The sequence below is a fragment of the Vombatus ursinus genome, unplaced genomic scaffold (assembly GCF_900497805.2).
Source record: "Vombatus ursinus unplaced genomic scaffold, bare-nosed wombat genome assembly UNPS02004915.1, whole genome shotgun sequence".
In the NCBI taxonomy this organism is placed as follows: domain Eukaryota; kingdom Metazoa; phylum Chordata; class Mammalia; order Diprotodontia; family Vombatidae; genus Vombatus; species Vombatus ursinus.
The window spans coordinates 203445-219174 of NW_020944693.1; the positions used below are offsets into that span (position 1 = coordinate 203445).

The following is a 15730-nucleotide window of genomic DNA, read 5'->3' on the forward strand; positions in this document are numbered from 1 at the left end:
GGGCGGGTGGATTTAGATCTGAAAATAAACTTAGACATGATCCAGTCCAATCTTAGTCCCAAAGAGGTGAAGTGTCTGGTCTTATGTAACACTATTAGTAAGTTGTGACCTAACAACTTAACCTGAAGCTTTTGCTTCCAAATATGGAGTTTCTTTCTATTGCCCTGCTTCTAGTAATGAAGAAATGAAGCACACAGTGAGACCCTTCTACCAGACCAGCACACGCCGGGTGAGTACAGAAGCAGAGGGGTGAGACTGAGTTTAACACTAATTTGGAAGACCTGCTTCAAGTATGACACTTCATTAATTTTCCCCAGCATTCTAAACTCTTTGGCTGTAGCTTTTTAGTATCAATTTAATCCCCTGGATTCATGCTCAAAGACATTTTATCCAAATTTTATCCAAGGTAGAATTCTTAGGTATTTTAATATTGCCAGAAACCATTATTCCCTTAAAGAGAGTAATCCTTATCCAATCTTCAGAGTGAGGATAAACCTACCCTTAGCATTCCCTTAAATGAAGTAACTTTCCCCAGTATGATGCCAATTTTCAGATAAGACATATGGCTACTTGAAATATGTAATTGTGAGATAACTTGTATTAATCTTCAGATTTGCCTAGATTTCTCCCTGGATTTCTGATCAGAATAAGGTAGATCCTCAGGTAAAGGGTCTCTAAGTAATAGGGAGAGGTGAGCCAGCTTCCATGATTCTATAATCCTATGATTCTATGACAACTAACATATCTTTGACCACTAGAGCCTAGGAAATTCTTTTTCTTGATTGCCTCAGGGCTGCATGTCAGAAATCATATAACTGGTAAATAAATCCCTCTAAAATACTAAAGAAGTAAAACTGGAACCCTCTGGAGATGATTCTTGTTCCTTGTTACTTGAATTTAAGGTCATAGTCTATTGGTCAAGGGTCTATTTTGAAGCTTGCAAACCTACTTGCTGGATTCAATGCTGGTCAGAATAATGCTTAGGAATAAAAATAATTAAAGAAGTAATTAGTGTTTTGTTCTGTGAAGCTTCACAGAGAATCCCTCCTGGGTTACTGAATCATATTCTTACCTCAGTGGGAAAATTTCTATTCTACATTTTCATGTTGTATTATGAACTGGGCAAGGTCTACTCTTCTTAAGCTAAAATGAGAGTGAGAATGTAACTCAGTCTGGCTGCCATAAGGAACTGACAACCTTAACCAAAGAGAAAATGTAGAGCAAGTGCAGAGGACAAGAATCAAGTGTAACAAATGCAATTGTTATGAATCCTCTGCGTTCACTACCTGCCTCATCCCTGTAAGATTTCCTGTAAGAAGCATTCAGGGAAGTATAGGGTGCAGGTTCAGAGATGGTTGCCAGAGCATTGCTCAATAAACTCTATTGACTTTCTGAGTGAACAGTAATATATGTTGTTTCCTTGTAGAACTAGAGATTGTTTATTGGTTATTTAGCTCCACCCCTACTTTAAAAAAATAAATCAGGCATTTTAAGCTTGAGTTTTTAAACTGATACCTCTTCTGCCTTTGACCAGATTGCTGCAATGGAGCCCTCAGGATTCACCACTCTCACCCTTGTGGTTTGCATCTCTTTCTTGGGCTTTTTGTCACTGTGGAGAAAAAAACCATAAAGGAAAGAAGTTGCCTCCTGGCCCAACTCCTCTCCCTATCTTTGGGAATATACTACAGTTAGACTGAAAGGACCTCTCCATGGCTCTTTGCAAGGTAAGGAGATTGAATCTTGTAGTTTGAGTCAATCAAGTGGAATATCCATCACAAAGTCCTTTAGTAATGGCATCTCATCACTGATTCTAGGGCTATTGGGTATTAGCAACAAAGACCCTATAAAGGTTCTCATGACATAATGAGGGACAGTGATGGCATGATTATTAGACCCAGAATTAGGATGATGTTGTCTTAAAGAACAAGTCAGATAAATCTCAAGGACTATAAGTTGTAGACAAAACTGAATGCTGACTATGTATATATGTATGTATGTATATATGTGTATGTATGTATATATGTATAAATGTGTGTATGTATATGTTTATATGTATGTGTGTATGTATATTATATATGTGTGTGTGTGTGTGTGTATATATATATATTTCATGGTTACACTTAAATCTTTGTGGATGTCTACAGGTTAATCCCAAGAATGGGAGTACATAAGAACAATAAGCTTCACTTTGAAAAATTTTGTTTCCAAAAATAAAAAATAAAAAAAAGAAGACATGGGGGGGAATAGGGGTTAGGATTTACAAGTGTATCAACTGCACTGGGAAATAATAAGTATGGATATTAATATTAATTTTCATTTTGTAATTATTTTAAATGCTTATGCATTTAGATAAGACAATAGATCTTTGCATGCTTATTCTGCTCTGGCTTCTGCTATCACACTGTGTGTCTGTTCCATGGTATTATTTTAGTTGAGTGAACAGGAGAAGAGTGTGACAGATTAACTATGGAAAGTCCAGCCCTGTTTCTCCCCCCACCCCCACTCACCTTAAATCAGTATATTTGGAGCTTTAACCAGGCAGTCAAGCATGTTCAGTATTTATAGCATTAAAATTAATGAGTCACAGAATCTCAGAGTTGGAGTTGCATCATCATAGAGGCTATCTAGGCCAATCTATTTTTATTGTATAATCATTTGATCTGTTTCAGTAGGAAGGGTATTATAAACCAAGAATTTTTAACCTGGGATCCATGGCCTTTCACAAGGTCATTGATAGATTTCCAGATATCCATGACCTTGGAAGGGAAAAAATTAATTACCCTCTAAGTATAATTTTGTCTGTCTATCAATTATGAATTTTAAAAATACATTATTTTGAGAAGGGGTTGATAGAGTTCATCAGATTGTCATTGGGATCCTTTACTCACAAAAAGTTCAAAATCCCCTATTAAACAGGTATTAGCACTAGATTTGGAATCAGAAAATATGGATTCATAACCTAGATCTCATACTTAAAATCAGTGTGACTGTGGGCAAGTAACTGAAACTCTGTACAGCTCAATTTCCACCTCTCCATATTAAGGGTGCTGGACAAGATGATCTCAAATTTCCTTCAAGATATTCAGTGAAGGGATTACTCAGTACTTCCTGGGAGATGGCTGCTTGACTTTTAGACAGATTGAATTGTTAAGAAATCAATTCTCTCTACACAGTTGAAAATTGCCTCTTTCAGCCTCCAATCCAATGTTCCTTATGCTATATTCTGGGGCCTAGAAAAAATAAGTTTAATACCTTTTACATATGATAGCCTCTTAAATAACTGGTTATCATATTCTTCTTAAATCTGTTCTTTGAGGCTAAAAATCTTTATTTCTTTCAATTAATCTTTGCACTGCTTGGTATTTGAGTTGCCTTATCAACTTGAATAATCTCTCAACATGTTCCAGTTTATGAACATCCATCCATAATTCTGACACTCAGAATTGAAGACACACTAACCAAATGTAGTCTGACCAGAACAGAGTACAACAGAACAGGCATCTTCCCTATCCAGGAAATTTTGCTTCTATGAATTTCATCTAGTCAACTCTGATTTAAGGCACAGAGAACTGTTCTAGGAGGCAGAACGACCTAGAAAAGGACCCAGAAAAGGATCCACATGTACAAAAAATATTTATAGCAGCTCTTTTTGTGGCGGCAAAGAATTGTAAATTGAAGGGATGTCCATCAACTGGGGAATGGCTGAACAAGTTGTGGTATATCAATGTAATGGAATACTATTGTGCTATAAGAAAAGATGAGCAGGCAGATTTCAGAAAAACCTGGAAGGACTTACATGAACTGACACTGAGTGAAGTGAGCAGAAACAGGAGAACAGTGTACACAGTAACAGCTACATTGTGCAATGACTAACTTTGATGGACTTGCCTATTCTCAGCAATACAACGATGTAAGACTATTCTAAAAGACTCATGATGGCAAATGCTATCCACATGGAGAGAAAGAACTATGGAGTCTCAATGCAGATCTAAGCAGACTATTTTCTCTTATCAAAAGTGATTTAGAGCTTTTCTTCATATGACTATAGATAGCTTTGATTTTGTCATCTGAAAAGTACCTGACCATATACTGTGACCATTTATCAATTTGGAAGTGGCTTGCATTTTTGCAAATTTGACTCACTTCTCTATACACTGGAGAAACGAGGCCTTTATCAGAGACACTTGTAAAGATTGTTTCCTAGCTTTCTGTTTTCTTCCTAATCTTGGTTGCAATGATTTTGTCTGTGCAAAACCTTTTTAATTCAGTATAATCAAAATTATCTATTTTACATTTCTCAATGCTCTCTGCCTGTTTTTGATCATAAATTCTTCCTTTCTCCATAGATATGACAGATAAACTACTCTTTGCTCTCTTAATTAGCTTATAGAATCACCCTTTATGTCTAAATCATGTACCCATTTTGATCTTATCTTGGTATATGTTGTAAGATGTTGGTCTGCAACTAGTTTCTGCCATATTGTGTTCCAGTTTTCCTAGAAGTTTTTGTCAGATAGTGAGTTCTTATCCCCAAAGCTTAGATCTCTGGATTTATCAAACACTAAATTATGATGGTCATTTACTACTGTGTCTTGTGTACTTAATTAATTCCACTGATCCACCTCACTATTTCTCATTCAGTACCAGATAGTTTTGATGACTATCACTTTGCAGTATAGCTTGAGATCTGGTCCTGCTAGGCCACCTTCCTTTGCATTTTTCATAATTTCCTTGATATTATTGACCTTTTTGTTCATCCAGATGAATTTTGTTGCTATTTTTTCTAGCTCTATAAAATAACTTTTTGATAGTTTGATTGGTATGGCACTGAATAAATAGATTAATTTAGATAGAATTGTCATTTTTATTATATTGGCTTGGCCCACCCATGAACAATTAATATTTTTCCAGTTGTTTAGACCTGACTTTATCTGTGAGAAAAGTGTTTTGTAACTGTGTTCAAACATTTCCTGGGTTTGTCTCAGCAGGTATTCTCCCAAGTATTTTACATTGTCTACAATTCTTTTAAATGGAATCTCTCTTTCTATCTCTTGCTGCTGGAATTTGTTCGTAATATATAGCAATGATGAAGATTTATGTGGGTTTATTTATATTCTTTACTTTTGCTAAAATTGTTAATTATTACAAGTAGGTTTTTTTGGTGAATTCTCTAAGAATATCATCATATCATCTACAAAGAGTGATAGTTTTGTTTCTTCATTGCCTGTTCTAATTCCTTCCATTTCTTTTTCTTCTCTCATTGCTCTAGCTAACTTTTCTAGTAAAATATTGAATAATAGTGGTGTTAGTGGGCGTATTTGCTTCACCCTAGATCCTACTGAGAAGGTCTCTAGCTTATCCCCATTACAGATAATGTTTGTTGATGGTTTTAAATAAATACTACTTATCATTTTAAAGAAAGCTCCATTTATTCCTATGCTCTCTAGTGTTTTTAACAGGAATAGGTGTAAAAAAAATTTTCAGCATCTATTGAATAATCATGACATCTGTTGGTTTTGTTTTTGATGTGGTCAATTATGTTGATAGTTCAACATGCTATTTATTTTTTAACTTTTGACTTGTTGATAACTTTGATCCTTCCAACATTGTGGTACTGAAATATTTGTACACATACACACACACATACATACACACACACACACACATTATTTCAAGGAGAATATTGATGTTTAAATGTGTTTCACCTAATTTTTTTTTGGCAAACCCCTCCATATTCTGGTCAGATCCTACTTTTCCAGTCTTCATGTACCTAATTCCCCACCCCTTTCCCTCATTAAGTATGCATTGATTCAGTGACATTGGCCTCCTTGCTGTTCCTTATACAAGACTCTTCATTTCCATACCCAGGGCATGTTCACTGCCTATTCCTAAAACTTAGAATACTCTCCTTCCTCATCTCTACCTCATTGCTTTCCTGGTTTCTTTCTAGATCCAAGTAAAATCCCATCTTCTATGAGAAGCAGTTCTTGCGGGCCCCTCTCCACACATGAATGCACATACACACACACACACACACTCAATGCTAGTGACATTTAGTTATTATCTCCAATTTATCATATGTATATGTATATACATATGTGTATATCTTGTTTTTACATAGTTCTTTTAATGTTGTCTCTCTCCCCATCAGACTAATGTAGAAGCCCAGGTATACCTATTTTCATAGTGAGCACTGTTCTTTTGCTTCTTTTATCTCTTCCCAGCTTTCTGAAAAGTATGGTTCTGTGTTTACCATGTATTTTGGGTCTCAGCCAGTGGTGATTCTACATGGTTACAAGGCACTGAAGGAAGCTCTGATTTACCAGGGAGACATTTTTGGAGGCAGGGGAAAAATACCAATATTTGATGATATTTTCAAAGGACATGGTAAGTTTCAGATTCTTCAAAAAAATTATGGTATAGGTGGAAAGATTAGAAGTAGAAGGAAAATTTAACAAAGATCTTTAAGCTAGCTAGAAATAATGATTAAAATCAAAATTCTGTTTTAAGCAAAGGAGAATTGTTAACCTTATGATTGTTTCTTTCTTTTCCTAGGAATTACTTTCAGCCATGGAGAAAAGTGGAAACAAATCCACCAATTCTCCCTGAAGACACTGAGGAACTTTGGGATGGGGAAGAGGAGCATTGAGAATTGTGTCCAGAAGGAAGCTCAGTTCCTTTTGGAGGAACTGAGGAAAACAAATAGTTGGTTATAATTGATTATTTCTTGGATACATGGGTCCTGTATAATAACACATCACCAGTGCTAAATCTCTCTGGGTTGGGAGTCACTCTTTTTACCACTATCTATCTCTGTGACCAGGTGGAAACGTATGGCATCAGGATCAGATTTCTTCCAATTCTTCTTAGGTTTAGTACACTGTTTATGTCCTAAATATAGAGAACAGAAACAGTCCAGCAGAAATGCCCTAGATCAGTACTGAAGGAATTGAATCCCACGCTCAGATCAGACCTTAATTGAAGCCTTTTCCTTGCCATCCTAATGCTGGTTGATTCAAATTATTATCATTAAACTTGCTCTTTCCCTTTTGTAAATTTATCATTAGGTCAACCCTTGGACCCAGACTTAATCCTTGGATATGCCTTTTGCAATATTATTGGCTCCTTCCTCTTCCATCAGCATTTTGACTATGCTAATGAGAATATTCTTTCTATAATAAAGTTATTAGATGAAAACTTGATTCAACTGTGCACTACAATGACTCTGGTAAGGCCAGAATCATCCTCTGGTTGTGGACTTGGTCACCACATTTTTGCAACACAGTGAGGAAGTAGGCTCTTCAGTAATGCCTCCTAACAGAAAACTTCCACAAAAGCATAAGGTCATTATGTAAAGTCATTTTCTCTTCAACATGGTCCTTTGCAGGAATTTTGTATTAGTAGGCTCTAGAAACAGTTGTGTTATATATAAAATTATGAGTATCTGAGGTAAAGGCAACTTTCAGTAAAGAAGTTGAAGTTCCCAGTAGTGGTAGTAGTGATGGTAGGAGTAATAACTTAAATTCATACAATAGTTTAACGATTATAAAGCAAATTAATTAAAACTATGTTGTAGGCAGTGTAAGAATAATTACACATCTAACACCTGGGGTGTCCTTCTATCACATTTGAGAGCCTACCCCTCCCTGAAAAACTATGCTAGGTTTAAGATCCTATATTTTCTACTTTTGCATCTAATTAAAGTCCTAGTGTACAAGGCACCAGTGACATTCAATTTTGCTACTTATCTTGATAATACAATTAATGATATAGCATGGTGATAATTTAGTAGTAAAACATCCCTTGCATAAACCTGAAGCACACTCATCTACAGAAACACATATAAGCAGTGGAAAGAATGCATCTATATCAGGGATAAGTACTAGGATAAGTAGAGAATCTATGATTTCACTTGTATAGGTAAACCCTAGACGAGGAAATTCCTTTGACAAAAGTAGGCCAGCAACTGTTCAGCAAATTATAAGGTTTGAGAGTTAGATATACCTTGAACAGTAGTGTCAAACTCAAATAGAAATGAGCAGCCACTAATTCATACATAAAAATCTCTGTAGGCTGCATACTAACTTAGAAAACCACATATTAATGTTATCTATGTTCTATTGTATCTTTATACATTTGTCACATATTTTCCAATTGCATTGTAATCTGATTGGGCCATTTGCCATGTTTGACCCCTCTTTCCTAGAACATTGGAAGACTAAGTGACTTGACCAGGTTCACAAAACTAGTAGATGTCAAAGGTAGCACTTGAACCTAGGTTTGCTGGTTTTGAGATCAGCCAAGTAGACACTACTTAAACCTGATATCTCTAACAACTATATGTGTGTATATATATATATATATATATATATATATACATATATTACTTTTTTTCCTTATATGTGAACAGGTACTTAGGTGAGGACTAGATAGCCATCTTACACATTTCTGTACCACTAATTAAGATGTTTAGCATCATTTCCCTAAATCACACTAGCTGCTACCTTTTTCCTAATCTGCATTGAAAGTGTTCCTTTTTAAGTATTTGTAGGTACAAGACTCAGAAACTTTCTAAGCAATTACTGTCCTAAACTATCATGTCGTTAAGGGGAATAAGCCCTCTTCCCTTCCAAAAAAAATATAATTTTAAACAATTGTAAATCTATGACTATATAAGAGATTTGTGAACAATAGTAAATACAGATATGACATTCCTCTCCCTTTCCCCCTCTTGTAGCTCTATAATAATTTCCCTTGGCTTGTCTGCTACTTTCCTGGATCTCACAAGAAATTCTTTTCAAATATGAAGATACTTAAAACATTTCTTCTGGATTATATAAAGAAAGGCCAAGAGACCCTGGATCCTAACAATCTTAAGAATTTTATTGACTGCTTCCTCTACAAAATGCAGCAGGTAATGTACACATGGGAAATGGGCCTATGGGAAATGGTTATTTCTACTTTTTTTAAAATGGATTTCATAGAAAATCTTTTTTTCCTAATCATAATTATTTCTAGAAATTCTTTTCCCTTAGTACCGTGGCTTTTGTGTGGAAGAAAGAAAAAAATCAACTATATTAAATGATCCTGTCTGACAAAGTATACAGAATTCTGCCTTTTGTCTGTAGTAAGTGAGGTAGGAAATGTTTTATTAACAATACTTGGGGTGATTAGTAATATGTCAATTATGCATCATTCATCGTATTTTAGTGAGATTTTCTTTTAATTTGCAGTAGTAATTGTCTCTATTGCCACATTGGTTCTGCTCATTTTACTCTTTATCAAATCGTATGAATCTTCCCAACATTCAAATTCCCCACTTTCACCATTTTTTTTTACTATCTAATAATATTCTATTTTATTTGGATACCAAAATTAAATACTTTATTCTGTCATTTCTCAATTGATGGAACTCGTATTTTTAATTCTTTGCTCTCAAAACAAATTGCTGTGATGACTAAAAAGAAATAGATACATTTTATACAAACATGTGGATATATGATACAAATATACATACATGTAGAGTTATATGTGTATATATATATATATATATACATGTGTATGCATGCATGCATACCTACATACAAAGTATTTTATGTCCTTGAAATATTTTTCTACCAGTGGCATTAGTGTAATAAAAGAAATGAATGGTTGAGTTACCTGCCTTGTATAATTACAAATTGAACTTTAGAATGATTGCAATAATTCAGTCTACCGACAGAATGTTAATGTTCATGTCTTTGAGATGAGGTGTGGGACCAACAAGGGTGGAGGCAATGTGAGAGTAAAAAAGTAGGAATATTTGAGAAATGTTACCAAGATAAAATTGGCAGACCTTGGGAAAACATTGTATATGGGGATGGGGTGAGGGAGAGTGAGAAAGTAAGGTTTCAAGCCTAGATAATTTTGGAGGGTGGTGGTGCTATTGACAATGAAAGAGAAGTTTGTGAGGGAGGAGGGTTGAGAGTGTGGGGCAGGAAGATAATGAGCTCAGGTCTGGATATATTTGGTGTGAGTCGATAGGCCATGTAGTTCAAAATATTCAATAGGCAGTTGGAGATGCGAGAGTGGAGGTTCAGCAGAGATTTTAGGACTGGGATAGGTAGATCTTATCCTCAGCATAGACATGACAATTGAATCATGAAAGCTGACAAAATCACTAAGTGAAATAATATACATAGAGAAGAAAAGGGGAGAGGCAGGAAGGGAAGGAAAGGGGTCCCAAGAAAAATCCCTGTTCAGTACTCAAGGTTAGTCCGCATAACATGGATGAAGATGAAGCAAAGGAGTCTGAAAAGTGGTTAGACAGGTAGAAGGAGAGCCCAGCCAGAGTATAATGAAAACCTAGAGAAAAAAACTATCATTGAGAAGAACACAAAGAATAACATCAAAGGCTACAGAGAGGTTAAGAAAGATGAATTTTGAGAAAAGGTCATTAGATTTGGCAATTATGTGATCATTAGCAACTTGGTGATTGTTAGTAACTTTTATGGGAACAGTTTCAGTTGAAGGATGAGGTCAGAATCCATTATATTAGTTCACACATTGACCACAGGTGTTCTCTACTCAGATTGTTATCTAGTTGTTCTTAAGTCATGTCTGACTCTTTGTGACCATTATTGGTGTTTTATTGGTAAAGATACTGGAATGGTCTGCGATTTCCTTCTTCAGTTCATTTTACAGATGAGGAGACTAAGGCAAACAGGGTTAAGTGACTTGCCCAGGATCACACAGGTAATAAATGTGTGAGACTGGATTTGAATTCGGGTCTGCCTGGTACTCTATCCACTGTGACTCATAGTTGTCCCTACTTCCTATTCCCATGCCTTACTGCCATTATACTCTGTTTAAGTCCATTATCCTGAGGTTATTCACAGCTCTTTATCATACAATATTGCTTTTACTGTATACAACATTGTCCTGGTTCTGCTCACTTCACTTCACATCAGTTCATGTAAGTCTTTCCAGGTTTTTCTGAAATCATTCCACTTGTCATTTCTTTTTTTTAACTAATTAATTTATTTTTAGTTTTCAATGTTTACTTCCATAAGATTTTGAGTTTTAAATTTTCTCCCATTTCCTTTCCCCCTCCCCAGGATGGCATGAAATCTGATATAAACATTCATGTTAAACATATTTTTACATTAGTCATGTTATAAAGAAGAATTAAAACCAATGGGAGAAACCATTAGAAATAAGAAACAAAAAAAAAGAGAGAGAGCAGATAGTATGCTTAATTCTGCATTCAGACTCCATAGATCTTTCTCTGGATGTGGATAGCATTTTCCATCATGAGACTTTTGGAGTTGTCTTAGATCTTTTCATTGCTGAGGAAGAGATAAATCTATCAAAGTTAGTCATCGCGCAGTGTTGCTGTTACTGTGTACAGCAGTCTTCTGGTTCTGCTCACTTCACTCACCATCAGTTCATGTAAGTCTTTTTCTGAAGTCCACTTGCTCATCATTTCTCATAGCACACTAGTATTCCACTATATTCATATAACACAACTTGTTCAGTCATTCCCCAATTTATGGGCATCCCCTCATTTTCCAATTCTTGGCCATCACGAAAAGAGCTGCCATAAATAATTTTGTACATGTGGGTCCTTTTCCTATTTTTGACATCTTTGGGATACAGACCTAGAAGTGGTATTGCTGAGTCAAAGAGTATGCACAGTTTTATAGTCCTTTGGGCATAGTTCCAAATTGCTCTTCAGAATGGTTGGATCAGTTCACAATTCCACCAACAATGCATTAGTGTCCTCATTTTCCCACATCTCTTCCTTTCTCTTTTCTGTCATATTAACCAATCTAGTAGGTGTGAGGTAGTACCTCAGAGTTGTTTTAATTTGCATTTGTCTAATCAATAGTGATTCAGAACAATTTTTTTTTATATGGCTATAGTTAGCTTTGGTTTCTTAGTATGAAAATTATCTGTTCATATACTTTAACCATTTATCAGCGAGGGAATGAGTGTGTATTTTTTTTTTTATAAATTTGACACAGTTCTCTATATATTTGACAAATTAAGCCTTTATTAGACACATTTCTTCCCCTGAAGGAGTATACTCAGTTTTTCTGGTTGATGATTCTTGGTTGTAATCCTATCTCTTTTGCCCTCCGGAATATCATATTCCATGCCCTGCGGTCCCTTAATGTAGAAGCTGCTAAATCTTATGTTATCCTGATTGTGTTTCCACAATACTTGAATTGTTTCTTTCTGGCTGCTTGTAATATTTTCTCCTTGACCTGAGAACTCTGGAATTTGGCTACAATATTCCTAGGAGTTTTCCTTTGGGGATCTCTTTCAAGAGGAGATCGGTGGATTCTTTCCATTTCTATTTTGCCCTCTGGTTCTAAAATATCAGGGCAGTTTTCCTTGATAATTTCTTGAAAGATGACATCTAGGCTCTTTTTTTGATCATGGCTTTCAGATAGTCCAATAATTTTTAAATTCTCTCTCCTGGATCTAATTTCCAGGTCAGTTGTTTTTCCAATGAGACATTTCATGTTGTTTTCTAATTTTTCATTCTTTTGGATTTGTTTTACAGTGTCTTGATTTCTCATAAAGACACTAGCTTCCAATTGCTCTATTCCAATTTTTAAGGAAGCATTTTCTTTAGTAATCTTTTGGACTTCCTTTTCTATTTGTCCAATTTTGCTTTTTAGGGCATTCTTCTCCTCATTGGCTTTTTGGACCTCTTTTGCCATTTGGGTTACACTATTTTTTAAGGTGTTATTTTCTTCAGAATTTTTTTGGGTCTCCTTTAGCAAGCTGTTGACTTGTTTTTCAGGATTTTCTTGCATCACTCTCATTTCTCTTCCCAGTTTTTCCTCTACTTCTCTTACTTGCTTCTCAAAATCCCTTTTGAGCTTTTCCAAGGCCTGGGACTGATTCATATTTTTCTTGGAGGCTTTGGGTGTAGGAGCTTTGACTTTGTTGTCTTTTTCTGGTTGTATGTTTTGATCTTCATTGCCACCAAAGTAAGATAATATAGTCTTTCTCTTTTTGCACTGCTTACTCATGATCCAGGCCAATTACTTGAGTTTTAAACTCTTTGTTAAGGTAAGGTGAGAGTCTGCTTCCAATGTGGAGAATGTACTGTCCCAAGCTTTGGGGGTTTGTCCAGCTGTTTTCAGAGATACTTCTAGGGACCTGTAAATTTTCAGTTCTTCCAAGGTGGTATGATAAGGGGCGAGGTGTTTCATCTCCACAACCACAACAAGCTCCACCACGCCAGTGCTCCTCCTTGCCCCAGGACCGCCCCTCAGAACTTTGACCCAGATCCAAGCACAGGCAAAGCAAGAGATTCCTGTCTCAGCACTGGCAAAGAGATCCCTGTAAACCCCCTCTGATCAGCCACTCGATTCCCTTTCAGTCTGTGTTCCAGAAGCTCAGGAAAAAGCTGCGGCCCATGCTCAGGACTTGTGGCTGAAACCTAGCTTTTAACTCTCACCGCAGTCACAGACTTTTCCCACTGACCTTCTAAGTTGTCTTTGGCATTTGTGGGTTGAGAAGTCTGGAAACTGCCACAGCTGCCCACAATTCAGTCCTCTGAGGCCTGCTACATGTTCACTGTGGCCTGTGCACCCAAGCCTAACTGTGTTCATCTCCCCACCATGCAATATACCTTTCTGATCAACCATCCAGATTGTCTTGGGCTGGAAATTTGTTTCAATCTGTCTTTTTGTGGGTTCTTCTGCTTTAGAATTTCTTTAGAGCCATTTTTACAGGTATTTGGAGGGGTTTTGGGGAGAGTTCAAGCAAGTCACTGCTTTCCCTCCACCTTAGACACACTTCTTGCAAATTTTCCCCTACTTTTCTGCTTTCCTTTTAACTTTGGTTGTATTGGCTTTCTTTGTGCAAAAAACTTTGTTAATTTTAGATAATCAAATTATTTATCTTAAATTTTGTAATGATCTCTATATTTTCTTTGGTCCTAAATTCTTCCCCTATCCCTAGATCTGACAAATTAACGATTTCATGCTCTCTTAATTTGTTTATGGTATCACTTTTAGTGTGTAAATCATGTACCCATTTTGACCCTGTCTTGGCATATGGTGTGAGATATTGGTCTATTCCTAATTTCTACCATATTGTTTTCCAGTTTTTCTAGCAGTTTTTGTCAAATAATGAGTTTTTATTCCAAAATTTTGGATCTTTTATTTTATCATATACTAGATTACCATAGTCCTTTACTATAATGTAATGTGTACCTAACCTATTCTACTCATCCACCAATTTCTTAGCTGGCACCAGATTATTTTGATAATTACTACTTTATAATACAGTTTGAGGTCTGGTATGACTAGACCACCTTCCTTCATGTTTTTTTTTTTAAATTTTCTTCATATTCTTGACCTTTGTTCTTCCAGATAAACTTCGTTATTTTGGGACTAAATAAATAAATTAATTTAGGTAGAACTGTCATTTTTATTATATTGGTTCAGTCTACCCATGAGCAATTAATATTTTTTCCAGTTGTTTAGATTTGACTTTATTTGCATGAAAAGTGTTTTGTACTTGTGTTCATATAGTTCCTAAGTGTGTCTTGCAGGTAGATTCCCAAGGATTTTATATTGGCTATAATTAATTTAAATGGAATTTTTCTTTCTATCTCTTGCTGCTGGACTTTATTAAGAACATATATAAATGCTGATGATTTATGTGGGTTTATTTGATATCCTTCAACTTCGCTAAAGTTGTTAATTACTTCAAGTAGTTTTTTTAGTTGATACTCTAAGATTCTCTAAGTATATCATCATATCATCTGCAAAGAATGATGGTTTTGTTTCCCCATTGCCTATTCTAATTTCTTCAATTTCCTTTTCTTCTCTTAACACTATGTTAAATATCAGTGATGGTAATGAACATCATTGCTTTGCCCTTGCTCTAACTGGAAAGGTGCTAAAATGTTCCTTATTATAGATAATTATAACTCTTGGTTTTGATAGTATCATGAATGAAATTTAACAAAAAAGCACACTAGTGGAATTCTCTGAGCAAGATAACATTTATTAGCAGGGGTCTGCTGCCCACTAATAAAGTAATCAATGGTCATGCCAAAAACCCTGAGCAAAAGCACAGTTCCTCTTTTATAGGTTTTGGGAAGTACAAAACAAAGAACAAGGCAGGATAGGGGAAATCATGGGATTGAGATCAATATGATTGATTACAGAGCTGAGTCAGGGAACAAACATGATTGATTAGAAGTTTGGGTGAAGGAGGCTAGCAGCAACCCACTTTTTTTTACCCTATTCCAAAGAAGAGCTCATCGCTAGAGTCCAGGTCCAAGGTTAAAAGATAATGGACCCGTCATTTTTGGACAGCAAATCAGACATCTGCGAAGGATGGCTTGGTCGTGTAAAAATATTAGACACAACTATCTTATGTTCATATTCATCCCCCAGTGTCAGCTAAATTCTTTGAGGCAAAAATAGATTACTGATTAGCAGAAAAGCTGAATTTTTACATTTAACATACCAACTGAATTCTGAACCAAGTTCAGAGACAAAGAGGCATGACACAAGCAGTTAGAAGACAAAGGCAATTAATTGTAAATAGGATCAATAATAAAATGATACAGGATCAATGCAATCTTCTTAATAGATACTACTTATCATTTTAAGAAAAGATCTCAGGGCATCTAGGTGGCACAGTGGAAAGAGCACAGGCCCTGAAGTCAGGAGTACCTGAGTTCAAATCTGGCTTCAGACCAAACACTTGACAC

At 35.8% G+C, this 15730-nt stretch overlaps 1 pseudogene; it reads left to right on the plus strand.

The window, feature by feature from the left end:
- Positions 1–1543: 1543 nt before the first annotated feature.
- LOC114028499 overlaps positions 1544–15730 on the plus strand; it is a 39582-nt pseudogene continuing 25395 nt past the window's right edge.